This window comes from Vidua chalybeata, chromosome 4 (assembly GCF_026979565.1).
Source record: "Vidua chalybeata isolate OUT-0048 chromosome 4, bVidCha1 merged haplotype, whole genome shotgun sequence".
NCBI lineage: Eukaryota > Metazoa > Chordata > Aves > Passeriformes > Viduidae > Vidua > Vidua chalybeata.
This window is the reverse complement of record NC_071533.1, coordinates 16,353,265-16,373,120: the sequence shown is the minus strand read 5'-3', so window position 1 is coordinate 16,373,120 and position 19,856 is coordinate 16,353,265. Positions and strand designations below refer to the sequence as shown.

The window sequence follows — 19,856 nt, the reverse complement described above, 5'->3', positions numbered from 1 at the left end:
ATTTTGCCCTCAGCAATAAGCTATTGCATATTCATGCAGTCCTTTCTCATGGAGGAGGCGTCCTCACTGCTGATGTCTTCTTGGCAGTTGTTCATCTACTCGCCCATATTGTCCAGATATCTCTGGTAAGGGGACAATAGCTCTCTGGGACTTCATTCTCTTTGTCTCTGCTCCTGGGGGTGGGTCTGGGTCTTGGCTTTGACACCATCTGTCTGGGTTTAGCTTGGGTGTGACTTGATGGCCCACTTGTTATTGCTGGCTAGGGCTTTTTGAATGTTGATTAGGTGCCTGGCAACTTAATCTGTGAATTCCTTTCGCCTTGGTTTTTACAGTAACTCTAAAACATTTTATGGCTACAGTGTATAACATTTATAACTACAGTTTATTACATGCACCCCCAACTGCATGAATTGCATATATAACATTTTCCTTCAATATTTGGCATTTTATGTTCCTGATCATCCTGGAGTCTGAATTAGAAGGCAGTATGTGTAGGCCTCCCATACACTAGCATTTGCTCACTGTGTTTGGACTGACACTTTCAGTGTTCTTTTTTTTTTTCCTTAAAAAAAAAAATCCTAATTGAAAGTCCCACAGAGAAGCTTAAATTTATGTTATAAATTTATGTTTAAATTTATAACATAAATTTAAGTTAAATTTATGACAAAGGTAGCTGCTTCTGCAGGTTGGATTTCAAATCTGTGGCTTGAAATGTGACTGACAGAGTGACACACAGTGACAAGAAAAGAGCTCCTTTGGAAGAACTTTTGAAAATCAGTGTTTTTATAATTGATCTGAAGTTCAGGAAATGGGAAGACAAAGAAGCTTTGCTGGTTTTCCATACATTTAGAGGCCGTGTTCCAGAAAATTAGTTCCTCAGGAAAATGTCTCTAAGGGCAGCATTTAAGGATTCGTTTAAGTCCCACAGAGATTGCAGCAACACTGAAGGCTGAGTACGGATGTAAATGCTGCGAAAAGGGTTGATTTATCTGACAGGCTTTCAGAATCCACTGTGAAGGGAATATGCATTTAAAAAGGGGCTGATACCCCTAAGCTGTGCCAATGTTGCCAGCCATAATAAAGTGCTGAATCACAGGCACTTCTGAAACACAAAGTTCCAAAATTTCTTCTTAGCTGAAATTTGGTCTTTTTTTTTTTGGTCTGAAATCTTCTTTCCAATACTCATCTTAACTGAAGATAGTAGATTAGCATATTTTATCAACTGCTGGAGTTCCACCTTTGACTGTAATTAAGTTTAGGTCAGGTCCTGAAAAAAAAGTACAGGCTGTTTCAATAAATGAGTTTTAAAACTCTTCATGTCTTAAAAGTACTATGTAACAGTGCTTTAAATATACCTTTTTATATAATTATTCTAAACAGAAAAATTGTTTTTTCATGTTTGCAAAAGAAATCACTAAGTCTGAAGAATTTCCTTAAATAAATCAAAATTGCCCTTAAAACACTGTATTTGTATTTCAGGATTGTTTTTTTGCCTTCTTTTTTTTTTTTTTTTTCTTCTGCATTTATTTAAACACTGACCAAAAACCAACTTCTACTTTCAAAACTTTTATTTTCAAGAGTTTCCTTAACTTTAATCAACACGTATGTTTTCTCCAGGCTTTCAGAAAACTCCATAACAGTCAGAACTTTAATTCAAAATGAAGAAAACCCAAAACAGGTAGATAGAAAAGGGAAGAGACAGACGGAGGAAGAAAATAAGCCTTGACAAAATGCCGGTTCTTTCAGCTGTTCCGTTAACATGGCTAACAAGTTTTTTCTTTTCCCAGTGCCCAGGAAAGGTTTCAGGACTGCTGGATCCTCAGGCACAGCCTGGTGCTGCGGGAGAATTGTTTTTACATCCCAGTCTGTTGTTGGAGGGTCACAGCAGGGCCACAACCTTGCTGAATGTGTTCAACCCATGTGGCTGTTCCAGATGCAGCAGAGGTGCACATTGAACTCTTTGATGGTGTAACAGAGGGGAAATCCACAGGAATGGTGGCAACAGAAGATTACATCACTGTACCTGGTTCCAGGAGTGTGTCTGAATTCATGGATCACTGACAGTGGTGACCATCTTAGCCTTTGGGAGCAAGAGGATGTGCTCATCTGGGAGCTTTCCCAATAGAAATAATTGCCTCTTTTCTCCAAGACAAAATGCCTTGTTGCATTGACTGGAATGGTGAAAATTCCAGGTACCTGGACAAGTGTGAAAGAGAAATACAGATTAAAAACTAGAGCTATTCTAATTCCCAACTATTAACTGTAAATATTTCTGTTTATTATACATAGGATGTATCTCCAGGATATATTTATGGGCCTGTAAATGATGAACATAACTGAAATCAACAGAGAAATCAATTTATTTATCAGAGCAAAAAATAGCTTAAATTTTGCTGTTTCCTTCCTACTGATCCCTGCTCACTGATGAGCTTTATGGGGCCCTGATTTACATCCTATTCAGTTAATGTTACCCGTTTATTTATGGCCTACACCCAGAGGAGCTCATGACTTCACACATGGATGGTGACAGAAGCACTGATAAAATGAGGTGTTTATGGAGCTCAGGTACTAATTATTGGAGACTGGGCTGCCTGAAAGGTGCCTTTTTCCTGCACAGTATTGCAAACAGACAAGTCTCATCTGTTAAGCTTGTAGTAAGAAGCACTTTTGGATGCTGCAATGGGCTGCTTTGTTTATTTAAGAATTCCTCCTTCTTGCATGACTTCTGCCAAGAAACTGCTGTTCAGGCAGTTCCTTCGGTTGGAATCCTCAAGCTAATCCCAGCTCCATTTTGTCCTATCTTTGCCATGAAATAAACACCACTGGTATCTGAAACAAAGCCATGAACAGCTGTGCTAATTATACTAAACCAGCACCTCTATTTATGCACCTATTTTAGCATTATTAACTAAATAGCAAATTGAGTATTTACACAACATATTTAAAAAAATGCAGATTACACATATCTCAAAAAAATCTGCACCTGTCTGGAAACCATTACAACCTATGAACTGTGTAGTTGATAAAAAAATGCAGTTAAGGCAGCCTGTTGGTGTAAGTGCCTGACAAATGTTCTCTCTCAAAATGAACAAGAGTTACATGAAGCCAAAGGATTTGCAGTATTCCTGATAGAGGCTGCTATGAACTTGTAATCCTCCAACTCAAGAACACAGAAGGTGGAGACAGCACATAAACATGGCCACAAGCCATATCTTGTATCCATGGATTTTAGCAGCCAGGAGGAATGGGTCACTGGGAACCAGCACAGAGCAGCAGCACCTCTTGAAAACAAAAGAAAGGCAAAACAAATCAGCCTCAACAAACAAGGACAAGTTTGTCCTGTTTTTCCTGAAATGTAAGTGTTCTGACAGTCATGAAAGTAAATCTGTAGTCTGCACAGACCATCCATGTCAAAGTTCTACTCCTCATTAACATGGACAAGATCTTAAATTTCTCATTTATATTTTTATCTCATTTACAGGAATTGAATATTTTAATCTTGGAAGTATTGAATTGGATGTTGAATATCCTACATTATTCTAAGAGAGGCTTTATCAGAACAGAAATTTTAGAGTAAATTTGGCTTATTCTTATCAAAACATGCACACTACTGAAGAAATTCCTCCTCCAGTACTCCAAAAAAGGCTGATAACTTTGTATCTCCATGTCTTTGGCACACCTTGTTTAAAAGGGGGTAAAAATGTTTCGCAGGGACTGTTCTGTTATCAGCTAATCAGATACACAAGGCACATTTACGTAAGTGGTTTCCATGATGTAGTTATAATAAGGGATTATAATGCATTTCATTTCACCATTGTTCATTTTATTGAGCCCCATTTAATGGATTTATTTCCCTTCATGGCATTATCTCAGTGCTTCACAATACAGTATGAACTCTGGATTTAATCAATAATTTAATTAACATTCCTTTTGCTTTTTCACTGGATTGTTAACAAAAATATAAATACAAGATCTAGGAGTTGATCATGAGGTACCAGAACGAGGCCACTTCCTGAGTAAAGTGTTCCTCCTTGCCTTTTGTTTCATTCTTTTGCTCACTTAATTGGTTTCATTCCCTTTTGTGCATTGCAACCTAATGTTAAATTACTGTACACTTAGGATATTTTCTACAGAATAAATGAATATTGCCAAAATCCAAGTGGGAATAAATTAAGCCCTCAAACTGCTAATATCAGCTATTTCCTGTTGATACGGGTTTCATTGAATCCATTTGGATAATATGTATATTTCTTGTACATAGATATGCTTTTTCTGAATTATCTTAATATGTGTTATACCAACTATGACTATGTCTACAGGGAAAATGTATTACTAAAGTTGTTATTTAATAATTAATCAGATATTAATCACAATTTTTTGTGTTTCCAGCCAGCTCAGGCATTAATGCTTTTTCAATATTTACCAAGAAGTGACATTTTTATATAGAAATAATTTTTTCCAGTAGATACAAGTGTTGAAAATGTATACAGACAAAAGTCCTCTATTTCTCACCATTCTACTCAATAATTCTCCGTTAATTTTTGCACTGCATAAAATCTGTTGGTTTAATTTGGAGCACTTTCAAGGATATATAGATAAATATATATATGGCTTAGAACATACAACTCTCATCAAAATCTGGGTTTTAATTTCAGAGTACAATTCACATTTGCCATTTTAAATGACAGCTCCTGTTTTTAGGCATCCAATTAGCTTTAAATCTCTTTATCCCCACTACCTCAGAACCTCTCACATGGTTCTGGGATTTCTTCTCCCTTCTTCTTCCCTTCATCATAAGTTTTAGAATTTCTTTGATTTCACCAGATCCAGCTAGTTCAGACAGCTGCAGTAGATGCTGACTTTATTATCTTGGTGCTGTGCCTGGCTGAAAATTGGCAGATTTAGTGACGTGGAACGGGAGGAGATCAATAAAACACCTCTGTGTTGTTAGCCAAGCATCCATATGCAGTGCTTGTGTGCTGCACAAAAAGCAGCACTGTAAAAGCTGGAAATAACCTCCCAATTGTCTCAAACAGATGTCAATCACTTTGTTTAATGTCATTATTTGTGCTTGATACAAGACCAGCCAAGACCCAGTGCACAGCCAAGAAACAGAGAAAGATGAATGCACATTATAAATATTAACTAACACATTCTAGGCTATAAACTAACTTTGTATCCCTCTCTTCCTGAAGGATTTATTCTCCAACTTAATAAATATACATCCTGTCCCATCATGGTTCTCCTTTCAGACAGCTATTTTGTCACCTCATGGTATCTCTTCCCAAGCTTCTCCCTGAATCTCATCCAGAACAGTGCTATGTGCCCATAATGGCAACAGTATTTCAGAATATTTTTGGAAGTCCACTGAAACAGCTAATTCATCTCATTTTTTTTCCCTGAACATTTCAGCAGCATACAGAATTATGTGGTGAACTGGGGATCACAGTGAAAACAGATGTCATGTCTGGAGCTGACCTTTTTGGTAAATAAATTACAAGAAAACAGCCATCCTTCCAAGGCTGGTGGCATTACCCTGCTGTTCCCATGTGCCCCTGTATACTCAGCTTTTTTCACAGTGGAAATGAAAAAGAACAAGGATACATAGGAATTTTTTTTTTACAACAAAACTTTTCAATACATAGGATTTTCAACCTGAGATTTCATTTTGCTTTGTCCCTTTCTGTTTACTTCTTTCTTTCTGCATTTGGAATTCTCACATTTTAGCTTGTATCTGAATTCTCCAAAGGCTTTCCAGAGGATACCAAGAAAGTTAAACTTAAATTCTCTTTCTCTAAATGACAGAAGGGTCTTAATGATTTCTGTTCCCAAACCTTAGCACCAGTGGAGAACAATTTTGTTTGTAAATAACAGAACTTTTTCTTCCTAAATACATGGGATCAACCACATCTGTGTTACCTTGTCTACATGTTGCCTTCATTGCTGCTCGGTACAACATCAAGTCAATTTTCCTCAATCTTGTAATTAGAGCATTTAATATAATTTAATAGATTTCTGCATAGTAAAGTTATAAAGGAGCACATTCATTCACGAATTTCATAGGATTTTCTTCTGTCTTCCTGGATCCCCTAATACACAAGAAATATGAACACTATATAATACAAGTATGTATTATACAGTGTATGAACACTACATACAAGTATGTACAAGTATGAACCCCAGAAACTGAGAAACAGCCTTCCCTTTACACTTAACAAATGCCACCTAATGCTTTTTAGGTTCCTAAATGAGAAACTTGGTTTGGAGTTTCTCAGTAAGATGGAATACACGTCTCTGTCATGTCCAAACTTCAGGCAGACAGAAGATTTTCTCATTTGGAATTTTCTCATCACATTTGGAAGCATATGCTCTGCTGAATATGAATGAGGTTTAAGATCCCAAGTCAGTTCTAGTCTGAAGGCCACTGCCCACATTCATCACCTCTCAAAGGCCTTCCCAGAATCCATAAAAGAAAAGCTTTTCTAGATGTTTTCTGAGAAGAACAGAGTAAACTAAAACTTGGTACAAGTCAGCAGCTTCCCAGATGGCTTATCATAATATTTAAATCATTGCTGCAAGCCTCTCCTCTCAGAAGGGAAAACAGTTGAATGGAATAGGATGGAGAATCTAAGTATACAATGAAAATGCTTTTTTCTGGTGAGATTTTATTAAGAAACAAACATTTAACTTGACTCATAACTGGGAACCTTGTTGAAGTGTGCTATTCATCATCTTCTTCTGGTAATACTGCTTTCCTGAAGTACTATTGCCTCAGGACCACAAACCCCTTGGTTTGTGGTCCTGAGGCAACCCCACAAACACTGGAAGTGCAAAAGAACTGCTCCAAATGGATCATTCAAATAAATACCCAGCTTGAGAGCTAAATTTGAAAGGTCACTTCTATCCTGTAAATATATGCATTTTCAAATATAACAGAGGTGTCTTTTCAAGCAAGAGGTGTGTGCATAAAGTAATAATTGCAGAGCACAGCACTCCAACATGCTCTGTGAAGTCAAAGCTAACAAGCTATTGAGAGACTGAAACATCCTCTTCTCTACCCCACGAGTCCAGAGGAATAAATGCATTCACAGTTTGCTTTATTAACAAAGGTTATTAAACCAATCAATCCAGGAACTAGGACTTGAATGAATCAAAACCAAGTACTACTCCTGCATGTTGCAACAGTCTGAATGCCTTTTAAATCAACTTTTAAATCACAGAAGTACCCTGTCTTGAATCTGTATGGAACTCCAGAACACAGCTCTATGAAAGATTCAAGGTAGTTTTTAAGTAAAACTTGCACAAAAGGAAAAATAAATGGTAACCAACTGTGTTTTGACACAGGCCACTTTCTTTCCATCAAGTTTGCTCAGAAGAATCAGTGGAGCACAAAAGGATGCATCACAAACTCTCAGCACACTGACTGATTGGAAACTGCATTTGGAAAGACTGGCCACTATATCCACAACACTTTTCTTACTCCTACCTGGATTTCTTTAATTTCCTTAGGGTTTATTTTAGAAGAATGACAGTCTTCAGAGAGAGCAGACTACAAAGGTTTGTGAAAGGAGTAGGACTACAGTAAATCCCGAGGAAAAATTTTCTGTGGAAGAGCACTAAGCAGTAGGATATGGAAGACCAGCAGCTTCTCAGATGCTGCACAAAGCTGGAATTATTTAGACCAGACAAATCTCTCACTAAAACTGATTAGATGAGAAGTAAGAAGGTCAGAGATGACACAGATGCAAGAACATGGTTATCAAGCCTCTTTCACTCTGGATCACTGGCAAAGAACACTTGTTTGTGTATTCTGGGTTGGACTTCTCTTGAGCCACTTCCCATTCATTAATTGAGAAACCTCACAAGTGTTCCCAAGAGCAGGAAATGTGGCTGTGCCAGAGGCACCCTGTGACCCAGACAAGCTGTGCTGAGGGGCTCCTCACACGGGTTTGCCCTTCAGCTCACTGAGCTGTGTTTCTCTGAGTGTCCTGGGACAGCTCAGCAGGAGCACTGAACAGAGCTTTATCAGGGCTCCCCAATGTAAAAGTCACCAAAGAAATCACCTTCCCCAGGTGATGCATGGCTGGGATGTGACGCCCCTCACACTCCCAGTGCTTTTCCAAGGCAGAGCAGTTCTGCACCGTCCCACTGGCAGAGCTCATCTGAGCCTCGTGCTGCTGCAGCAGAGCAGCCTTGAGCCCATTGATCACAAACCTATTTACCTTAGGAAGGTGCTTCACTATACAAAGTCATTTTTAAAAAAAGAAATCCTATTTCAGTGTGGGAAAAAGATCTGTTTAATAAGTTTTAACCTAAATAAAATGGCCAGTTTGAGAAAAATTAAGTAATATGTCTAATAAAATCATTACATATAATTTTAAGCTACAGTGAGATGAGTAAAATGTGGCATAGGAGCCTGCATTTTTTATTAGAGTTCATTTATCTTGTTAATGACTTAATGAATATCATTGTAAAAATTGATCCCAGTGGCTACACTGTTGTCTGCTTTAGCAACCTCTTCCAACAGCCACGCTGACTGAGTGTTTCTCCAGTCCATTCTCTGCAGCTTTGCAGGGAACACTGCAGGAGATATGCTTTATGGCTGGCCATGGCTTAAAAGGTCTCACATGGTTCTGAACTGAGCAGGAACATCTATTTTCCCCTCTTTACATGGATAAGAGGAGTGTATGTACACCCAGAGAAAGTTACCTATGAATGCAAACCATCAGCTTGGCTTTCTCTAGTTTGCTGCCCTGGGTTAGGCTGAAATTCTATTTTTAATGTAGACTATTTCAATAAATCTTACATATAACAAGAGAATTTCTGTCCCAAGCTTAAGAAGTGTGATCACACACCCTATCTGAAAAAGGCATTCCAGCAAGACAGACCCAATGAATCTGATTTTAAATTAAGAAGGAAAAGCTGGCCTAGGACTACTTCCTGGTAATGCTTTTGCAGCCCAACTTGTCATACACGTATTTGTTTCTTTGCAAGAAATTTACTGAATAGCAAAAGTGAACATACTCCCTCATTTATAATTCCTTGTTTAAATGAAATTTTGACATATTTAGGAATAACCTGGATACAGCTAAACATAAACAAAACTTCATAGTGCACATTAAAATTAATTATCAGGTCTTCCTTCTAAGTGAAGCAGCAGCACTTGACAGTATCATTAAATATTGTCAATACTACTTATTATCAACTCACAATTTTAGGAAAAACAAAAAAGGAGAACAACTTTTTCCCTAAAAAGGGACAGACTTGTAATAAAGATAAAACCAAACTACTTCAGGTAATTTATCACTACAGGAAATAACACTATTAATTGTATCTTAATTCATTCAATTCCAGTAATGACCAGATTAGCAGCACTGTTGCTTTATATTTAAAAAAATCTGTTTATTAAAACTGGAATCTATGTTCTAAGAAATGAGATTCAGCAAGGCATTGGTCTTTTTAGCTTTGTCATACCAACTATGAAGTAGCTTTTTATGCCAAGTCTTTGGATTTTTCTGAATTCTCCAAGCTGATTCCCATTCCCTCGGCGGGTCAAAGTCTTCTCTGAATTCTTGGACTTTCCCCAGACACATTTTGTGGAAAAATGAAGCAAGAAATCACTTCCATCTAATTTCTCTCACAAACCCTTTTATCATTCATGCTCTCATTCATCATTTTCCATGGGCACCCAAGACTGAAACAACAATAGATGGCAATTAATATTTTAAATACCTGGTCACATTTAATAGGAAATTAACTTCCATTTTATCTCAGAGTTTTCTACCTCTCTGCTGCAGTTTTTGTATTTCCCAGTTTCCCCCTTGCTCTTTTCACTTACAGAAGTCAAGAATCCTGATAAAATACTGAAGTCAGTGATATGCCTGCTAAAGCAGTTCCTGGAAAGCATGCCATGCCAATTGATTTGTACATGATCTAACCAGCAGAAATAAATACATTAATTTATTTTAGATATATAGGAATAAATCAAATGTCTGCCAGAGGAGCCTAATCAGATATGATGGAAACAAGCAAAAGCTGCACACCTGTTGCAATTGTTTGAGAGGGAAGATTCACATTTTACTAAAATACCACATTTTATGTTCTTGAGATGAATCCTATTACTCTTTGGCTGGAATCCTGATGCTGCTCCCATTTAGTGGACAGCACATTTAATCATATTTTTATACAGCTCATAAAGCAGATGAAGTCTCTTCTATGCATGTCACCAAGTCCTGTGTTGCCACAGCTCCCTGTACTGGAGATGGAAGGTGCTGTTTTGGAGTAAAAGCATTTTCCACGTGGCCAAAAGGTTCAGTGTGTGCCATGTGACAAACCCTGCTCTCCTCTGGGGCTCCTAGCAGGAATGATCCCAATGCTGTAAGAGGTTTGCTGTACATTATGGCACTGTGTAACCCCTCACACAAGTTATTGGTTCATCTTTGGCATGTCAGGTGGCATGATCAGTCTCCTCAGAGGAAATGGGAAAGTTGTAGTGCTGCAGCCTTCACTTCTCACTTGCACAATCCAGGCTGTCATGAGGGCTTAGCAGCACTGTCACTCAGGGGACTGTGCACTTTGTTTTCCAGAACTTTCTCTCCTGAACATGGAAAGCACAATGGATATTCACAAAATGAAGAAGCTCTGAAAATTTTAGAAATGTACTTACATATATTTTCTTTTCTCTACAGTTAGCTTTTCTTCTAGTTGGGTATCTTTTTACTGGAAGTACATCACCTCTTTTTGACTCTCTCCTTGCCATTCCAGGTTAAATTCTGCATTGTCCTCCAAATTTGTACATCATTCCACCTGTGTTTCTGCCATGTCCAGCCAGATCTCATCACCTCACCTGACAGTCCTCAAGTAATTGCAAGATTCCCTTTAGTACCATGATTAACTAATGCCACTAAGCATTCTTCATTTCCAGAAAGAACAAAAAGCTCCTACAAATATTTTGCTACTGTTGAAAAGCAAGTTTCCTGGCATTTTACATTTCTTACAGATGAAGGAAAAACACTGCATCTCCCTGGAGTTAATGGGATCTACTCACCTCTAACTTGCTGACAGCACAGGCACTTGTTTCTGTATTCATCTCCCACTGCACCATTTTTTGTGCAGATCCCCCAGGGACAGTGGAGATGAAGAGGATGCTGACAGCCCTAACTCCATTCTATCCAGAGAGTGCAGGAACTGGCCTGCATTGACACTGGTGTTGCAGATCAACTCCCACTTAGTGCAGGTAGCTGTGACACGTCTGACTGCTGGGACAACCTTCACCTCAAAGGAGCAATTCAGCTCTGCAGCACTGCCAGAGGGTGTAAAAAATGCTCGTCTGCCCCAAGCGACTCCCTTGGATCTCTGCAGAAACCACTGCCAAAGCAGGTGAGATATGGAACTGTCACAGCTCCGCTGGTGTCCCTGAGTCACCACAGAGAGGGAAACATTTCTGCAGATTTAACAGCAGAACAAGGGGGAAAGGGGGCAGGGAGAAGACACAAATGGAAGATCTAAAAGCCCACCTAGAAAAGATACCAATAGATTTCATACAATGGCAGCTGCAGGAAATTAATTTATAACCAAAGGGAAAAGCAGAATAAACCCTTCACACACATACAACAAGGCATTCAAACCCACTGAATCACCAAAAGGTAAGGAGCCCTTGCTCAGAGCTCTGGTCATGAGCCAAGGGCATTTGTATCAGTAACAGAACAGAAGCTATTAATTGTGGCTGCTCATGATGATAACTGAACTCACTTCTGCCCATATGTCAGGAACAGAATTTGATTTTCCATATCTGCCTGAGCTTTTTTCTACTTCACTTATGCTACATCAGGTTGTGGGCATATCGTTGTCAAAACAGAAGAGATAACAGAGATGAAGAATAAATTGATTAGGGCAGACCTGCAAGAGACTGGCAGAGGAAGAACCAACTGGGAGAGGACTGGGATATTTCAAGAGGTGAACTACAAGAACGAATGCAAATGTAAATGAATGTTTGCTTTCCACAGTGTTTTCTGTCTTCAGGCAATTACTACCAACTCTCAGCAACACTTCCAAAAGAAGCAGACATTTAGGGAAGGAAAACACCAGCTAGTGCTCCAGTGGGTTACAGACAGTTGCAGGCAATCCCAATCCTTGTGTGACAAGGTACTAACTATTGGCTGGGCTGGGAAGGAAATTCCAGCCTCTTTTTCCTGAACTCTGCATATGTTTGTTTAACAGGCCAAGGAATAGAGAGGTTTTTATTCCCTGTCTTCTGAAATGGCAGGCACAGAGGGCTGCCCTCAGCTGGGTTAACTGCATTTCTGGTGTGTTAGGCAGAGGGAATGGACACTGGCCTGGTTTGGGCCAGAGCTCTGCCCCCACCTCCCCTGCTGAAGAAAGATCATTCCTGGACCTGCTTCAGCAAAAATGCGTTGTTTGGTTCCTTCATCAGGAACTTCCAAGCAACAGCTAAGCTAAACTGCAGACCAGCCTCCAGAATCCTCATTTCTCCATCTTCACTAAAGGTTCATCTAGAATGAATTCAGTACTTTCCACAGCCATGCAAAAGAAGCATATTTTTCTTAATAAATATAAGATTTAGTAAATTTAAAAAGTAAGTTTCTGAATTACAATTTAGGTTGGATTTTCAGTTAAAAATAGCCATAAAAATAAAGACAAGGTGTATCCCACTGCAGTACAGTCTCTCAAACCATTCTGATCCATAAATGTTTTAATCAACATTCATCTACCAGACCTTATTTCCACTGGATGATTCCATCATTGATTTGATATATGAAGCAATATACATTAATAACCACAATATTACACCAATTATTTCTTTCATAATCAAAGAAGAAAAAGATCAAAACCTTGCCAGAAACTGATACTAAAGGGTTTCTAAAGCCTCACATTTAAATAGCTGTAAAATAGTTTATCTGCACATATTTGGTAATGCAAATCTAATGGTTTTAGAGGAATTCTCAGATTGTGTAAATTAAGCCAGGATTTAGGAAATCTAATCATAAAACATTCTTCTCCCCCCCCTCCCCCGCGACTAGAAATTGCAAGGATACTTTTCTGAGCTGGTAGGGACAAAATAAAAAAAGGAAAGAACACATGCCATCACTTTCTTCTGCTTAATTTTTATGTCATAGCTTATGTACAGCTTCATGGACCATATTCCTGGGCTCTGTTAAAATCTAATTCCTGTGTGCAAATAAAAGAAGTACAAGTACTCTGTGAAAACAGTGGATCCAGGAGTGAAAACTGCAAGGTAAATAGAACAACTAAAGCACAAGATAGATCAATAAAGAAGTAAAAAGAGAATGAAGTAATTAACACTCTAAGGATTAATTCAGCCACAGAACATCTGTTTTCACATGTCCCTCTGATGAGATCCAACATGAGGGCTTGTGTTGGTTGGCTTTGAAGCTGTATTTTATTATCCAAGAGGAGGTTCTGTGTACTGACTTTGATAGGGATTATGAATATCTTAATAACAGAGGGACCCCTGGGCCCCTTCTAACTACTCTTAGTTCCTTTATTTCCACTTGACTTGTATCCATACAGCATTCTCTATTCCTGGTTGGAAAATTCTCCACTGGGCACACTTACAGCTTATATTCTATTTTAACAACATTGAACGTTCCATCCCTCATCTGCTTTCCCACAATACAGGGCATTTTAATTATTCTTTCCTGTATATTCTGCTACACAGCCAGCTAGTTACCTAAAAATCAGACAAAGCCCTTACCCATTTCTTTAATTTTTCTGCACTTGCTATTCCCCTAATTTAATAGCTTGTTTTCTAATAGTGTCTCTCAAATCATGTTCATATAGGTCCAAATAAGATCCCAGGGTTCTAGCAATAAAGAAATCATCTGCAGCAACATAAGAAATATTTTATTAATCTGGAAAGTTTCTAAGTCCCCTGCTTGCCCTCCTGATTATAAAAACGAAATTTAAATTATTTTAAAATCCAGACAAATGTTCCTGGGGTATCTCTCTGAGGACAAGGCTGAGGGATTTCTATCAAAGAATACTCATGAAGAAATTTAAGTCCTTTAATACTGCAAATCTGATAAATCCCCACTGACCATGGTAATTAAACAATTCAGACTCAGAGATCAGCAGAAATAATTCATGCACACACAGAGCTGTCCTTGTAAATTAAGACTCAGGCAGTTTGGTGCGCTCTCAGCAATGGTGGCACTGATGTTTTTTAACTGCACCCATTCTATGTGGCTGATTTCTCAGGCTTTCAGCACTGGCCTACGCAGACCTCGTTATTAATAAAGAGTTCTTTTCGTTAATGAACTGAACTAATCCCACCACAATTAGCAAGTGGCTCATTTTCCTATCTGCAGGTAACTCAAACTTGCAGGTCATTAACTCCTCTCCCACTAATAATGTCCTTAACATCTGCAATAATGATGTTTTCCATTGCTCTGTGTTTCTTCACCGAGCATCACAACTACAAGATAAAACACTGAACTGTCAGCAAAGTCATTTCAACTCACCCACCCCCAGCTAAACATTAATCCCCAGTAAACATTAATCAGTCTCTAACTTGGTCATCATATCAAAATCATTTCCCAGGAAAAAACGCTCAACTTGTTGACTGCTGAACAAACTGAAGCAGGAAAGAGCTTTTTGTATTTTTAAAGGAATAATTGATTCTGTGGCTCTGTGGCTGCTGGTCAATACAACAGTAATTGCAATCATCATGACTAATGCACAGACCATTTTACAGGCCTTTCTTATTAGCATGAGCGTTCCTCAGCTCCCCTCTGGTGTGCTTGGCCAGGATGTTGCCCCCATTCTTAGGAGAATCACTTGTTAAGCTACATGTGCAGATCGTATTAGGCAGAGCAAAAAATCACATGTATGCTTTACTTTATTAAAAGCATAATTTAACTTGCTATTAAGGTACTGTTCTGAGGGTGTCTGTCTAATTACGTGGGCCCCCATAGTGAAACAAAAACCCTTCTGTCATGGATAGGGTTTGTTAAAGCAGTTATGCAAGGCTGTTCTCAATACTGTATACTTATCTGTTTTCTATATAATGCTAAGAGTTGATGAGTTGTTGTTGAAGTTATGATTTACCTGTTTTATCTTTCTGTATTCTGAAACCCAGATCCTTGTAAACCCTCTCCCTCGCGTCGGGTATTCCTGCCGCTGCTCCCCGAGAAGGTTTCCGGGTTCCCAAGATGCCTCGCGGAGAGTGCATATTAATTATCATATCTCCAGAATCACTAAAATCTGGATTATCCCTAGAAAGCGAGCCCAGAACTACAAATTACCAGTGTCTATGGGTCGGGGACAGTCCCTAGTAACAAGAAGAGTGCATAAAAACATTCCGGACTGGTCACTGCAACTTAGAAGAAGCCTCAAGAGGATCACCTCCTAAGACTGCGAGCCGATCGAGGAGTCTCGGACGTGTTCCGAAGAAGGTGGAGACTTCCGACCCTGCCGGTATCCGACAGGATCGAGGCCCTTCCTCCGTTCGCCGGCTCAAGGGAGCAGCGGTGGCGTCGCGAACCCCGAGCCCCCTACCCCTTAAGCTGAAATCTCTTAATAAAGGCCTGTTTGGTTGGAGCACAAGGTCTCCTAGGCCCATTTATTTCAACTGGGGGCTCGTCCGGGATTCGCCACGCCCACGAGGGACGAAGAGGACTGGCCATCCACTCCGGACTTCGGGGGACTTGCTGGCCACACCCGGACGACGAGATCTCCTTAAGGGAGGAGACGGCGAGAACACGGAGCGTCGGAGCGGTAAGCCCCTCCGGCGGCGGGACACGGGAGGCGTGCGAGTGTGAGTGAGACGGGGGCCGGCAGCTCGGACGCCCGAAGCGATTGGGGACCCCCTAGTACCGCGGTTTCGGACTCCCGTGAGGGGGCCGGCCGGGAACGGGGGGAAGCGGGTGGAGGCCCGAACAGGGCCCGGTGAAGCGCAAGAGGCGTCTCCCTTCGGGGTCGAACAAGAGGGTTCCCCCGGAAAAGGTCGTGGGGTGAAGGGAGGGACGTCCTAGGCCCCGCTAGGACCGAGCCCCACAGGAGGCGCGGGGAGGGAAGAGAGAGCGTGAGGGCTCCAACAGGGACTTGACCCGTGAAGGGGTTACAGGGAGGGAGCGAGGACGCGAGTGCTTCCGTTAGGACCCGGCCTCTAGGTAGGAACCCGGCAGTGCCGGAAGGGGTGAGCGCTGCCCCGCTGGGACCGGGAGTCGGGTTCCCTGGAGAAGGGAGAGTTGAGGACCGGGGGAGGGAGTAGCCCGCCAGGACCCCGTTCCAAGGCTTCCCCGCCCTAGGTGTGACCGCTAGGACCCGGCAGGAACTTGTGGGGAGGTACCCTAGGGTTTTCTTTTTGTTGTTCTGTTAGGGCGGTTCTCTCTTGAAGGGAAACTGCTACTAGGAGATAACTTTTGTTTGAGGGTTTGTAAGTTAAGTACTTTTTGTGTATAAAATGGGACAGTGCACCAGCATTAAGAGCCCTCGGGGGAGAAGGAGGAGGAAGGAGAAAAGCATTCCCCCAAACAGCCCCCTTGGGAGAATGTTAGATAGGTGGGATGAGGATGAGTTGACCCGAGGATTGGACAAGATTAAAATGGTTCAGCTGTGTGTAGAGGTATGGCCGCGACTAGGAATAGAGTGGCCGTGGTTTGGTTCAGTGGACGAGTGGATGTGCTCCCAACTAATACGGAGTTTGTACGATCAGAACGAGGAACAGCTTACTTATGCTGCATGTTGGGGAAAAGGGAGGTTTAGGAATAAGCCAGTTAAAGTTTGTAGACTAAAGGAAAAGAAACGGGAGACTGGGGAGGAGGAAGAGGAAAATAGTAGACCTTGGGATCCTCTTGACCATCTGCCACCTCCCCTGTATCCGGTAACTCCCCCAGAGATCCGAAACCCTATTCCTTTACCCCCTCCACCTAACCGAAACTCTATTCCTTTACCCCCTCCGCCTAACCTTGTCCCTGAGCTTGATACACCCCATCGGCCTATTGATTCCCAGACTTCTGTCCCTGTACCCTCTCCTCTTCCTCCAGAACCCCTCAACCCAATTTTATTACCCCTCAATCCTGCGACCCCTATTCCCCAGGTACGTACCCCTAACACGTCTGCCACACGCTGACCCAGTAGTTTTCCACATAACCCTGTCGCTAACCTCTCCCTGGGAATTACAGAACAGAAGGAAAACTTAGAACATCCCTTAGCGAATATTGCCACTCCCCTATTTAGTTCACCCGCGCCAGGAGTAGTTCCTAGACCCCCACCTCAGTGGGAAGGAAACCCCCATCAAGTGGAAGACCAGGTTGAAGTGGAAACCCCGCGGATGGAAAGTATAGAAATGGGTGGGGAGGACGGACCATATCGGAATACACGCTCTAGGGTTGGACAGGCTAGCCGGTTGTTCCCATTGAGGGAGGTACCCATGGGAGGAATGGCGGGTGGAGTAGGGTATGTTAATGCTCCCCTCACTTCCTCGGAGGTGAGAGGTTTTAAGAAGGAAATGAACAATTTGATAGAGGACCCCGTGGGGGTCTCACAGCAGGTGGACCAATTTTTAGGACCTAACATCTACACTTGGGGGGAGCTTAACTCAATCTTGAAAATATTGTTTAGCCCAGAGGAGGTCCGATTGGTTCGAGCAGCAGCCATAAGGATATGGGAGAGAGAGAATCAGGCAGGGGTCCCTGGGGAGCGTAAGTTACCTTTAGCGGACCCAGGGTGGAACCCTAACCGGCCCCAGGGGAGAAGGGATATGGAAGAGTATAGAACATTGATTATAAGAGGAATGAAAGAAGCGGTACCGAAAGGGACTAATTCCAAATTGGCCTTCGACTGCTGCCAGGATAAAGAGGAGACCCCTGCCGCCTGGCTGGGGAGGTTGAAAAGGAATTTTCAACAGTATTCCAACATAGACCCTGAGAGCCAGGAAGGGCAGGTGTTGTTAAAAGTACAGTTCGTGTCGAAAGCATGGCCGGATATCCGTAGGAAATTAGAAAAGATGGACGATTGGCAAGAGAGGGATATGAATGAATTATTGAAGGAGGCTTTAAAGGTGTATTTAAGAAGAGAGGAAGAGAAGGCAAAGAGTAAGGCGAGGGTAATGGTGGCCATTGCAAGAGAGAGCCTGGAATCGGAAAAAGGAGCGGTAGTTAGACCGAAAAGTGGTGTAGCCTCTGGTTATGCGGAGAGACCAAATAGGGATATCTCAACTCCCCAGAGGAAGCAGAAAATGAGAAGGACCGAAGGGGCGAGGTGCTTCTATTGTGATGAGGTAGGCCATTTCAAGAGAAATTGCCCGAAGGCTTCTAGGGACGAGGCCATCATGCGGGAACAAGAAACCTTGGAAAGAATCCTGCGGGGGGAGGATTAGGGGTGTCGGGGGCTCTTTGTTTTAGGGGACCATGTATTCCATCAATTAGAGCCCTTGATAACTTTAGAGGTAGGTCCCCAACACCAAGAATTAGAATTTCTAGTAGATACTGGTGCAGATAGATCAAGCATCAATATAATTCCATCAGGTGTAGAGGCGGGAGAAAAGAAGTGCGAGATTGTAGGAGCAGAAGGGAAGCCTTTCTTTGCGACAGTATTAGAGGAAGTATTAGTGAGTGGAAACTCTCGGACTGGACAAGTAGATCTAGTTTACTTGCCTGACCTAGACACTAACTTACTGGGGCGAGACCTACAAGTACAGCTGGGATTGGGAGTGATACCCCAAGAGGGAAGGATGGTAGTAAAGATGTTGCGGCTGACCGAGACGGACTCAAGGGATATTGATCACAGAGTATGGGCGGAACCAGGAAAGTACGGGAGGCTAGACATTCCCCCTTTGGAGGTAGAAATTACTGAGGGACCACCCATACAGGTTAAGCAATACCCTTTGTCAGCAGAAAGTCGGAAGGGACTAGAACCAATCATCCAATCATTAATGAAGGAGGGAGTCCTAGAAGTATGCATGTCCCCCCACAATACTCCCGTATTGGTGGTAAAGAAGGCTGGAGGAAAGTACCGCCTAGTACAAGATCTCCGGGAAGTGAATAAGAGAACTGTGGCCAAACACCCCACGGTCCCGGATCCCTACACTTTATTAAGCAGAATTCCTCCTAACCATGCCTGGTTTACCACAATTGACCTGAAAGATGCATTCTGGGCTTGCCCTTTGGCAGAAGGAAGCCGAGATTGGTTCGCATTCCACTGGGAAAGCCCAGACGGGAATCGACGCATGCAGTTAAGGTGGACTAGGCTGCCCCAAGGATACTGTGAATCACCCAATCTATTTGGGCAGGTATTAGAAAAGGTACTAGAGACCTTCACCCCAGAGGGAGACGTACAGATATTACAGTACGTAGATGACATCTTGGTCTCGGGGAAGGACGAGGAATCTGTCCGAAGTACTAGTTTGAAACTGTTAAATTATTTAGGAACTATTGGACTGAAAGCATCAAAGGATAAACTTCAATTTGTCGAGCAGCAGGTGACATATCTCGGACATATAATTGGACCAGGATATAAACGATTGACACCAGAGAGGATCTCGGGTATAGTTAACATTTCGGCCCCAAAGACTAAAAGAGATGTCCGTAAAATCATAGGCCTATTTGGATACTGCAAATTTTGGATAGAAAACTATACCCAGAGAATTAAATTTTTGTATGAAAAACTAGTGCTTCCAGATCCGGTGGGGTGGACACAGGAAGACGATGAGAGGCTAGTCGAGTTGAAAAACGCATTGGTCACCGCTCCTGTCTTAGGGTTACCCGACTTGGAAAGGGAATTTCACCTGTTCATCAATGCAGATGAGGGAGTCGCCTATGGAGTATTAGCACAGGAGTGGGCAGGATGCAAGAAGCCTGTGGCATATCTATCAA

At 41.6% G+C, this 19,856-nt stretch overlaps 1 long non-coding RNA gene across 1 annotated transcript in view; it reads right to left on the bottom strand.

Annotated features, from left to right (window-relative positions):
• Positions 1 to 771: 771 nt before the first annotated feature.
• Positions 772 to 19,856, bottom strand: part of LOC128787275 (uncharacterized) — a 33,981-nt gene continuing 14,896 nt past the window's right edge. The window contains exons 3-4 of the long non-coding RNA XR_008430643.1: positions 2,024 to 2,196; positions 772 to 1,267 (exon numbers count right to left, since the gene is read on the bottom strand). This is a non-coding gene — a long non-coding RNA (uncharacterized LOC128787275). The remainder of the gene's footprint in view (positions 1,268 to 2,023; positions 2,197 to 19,856) is intronic.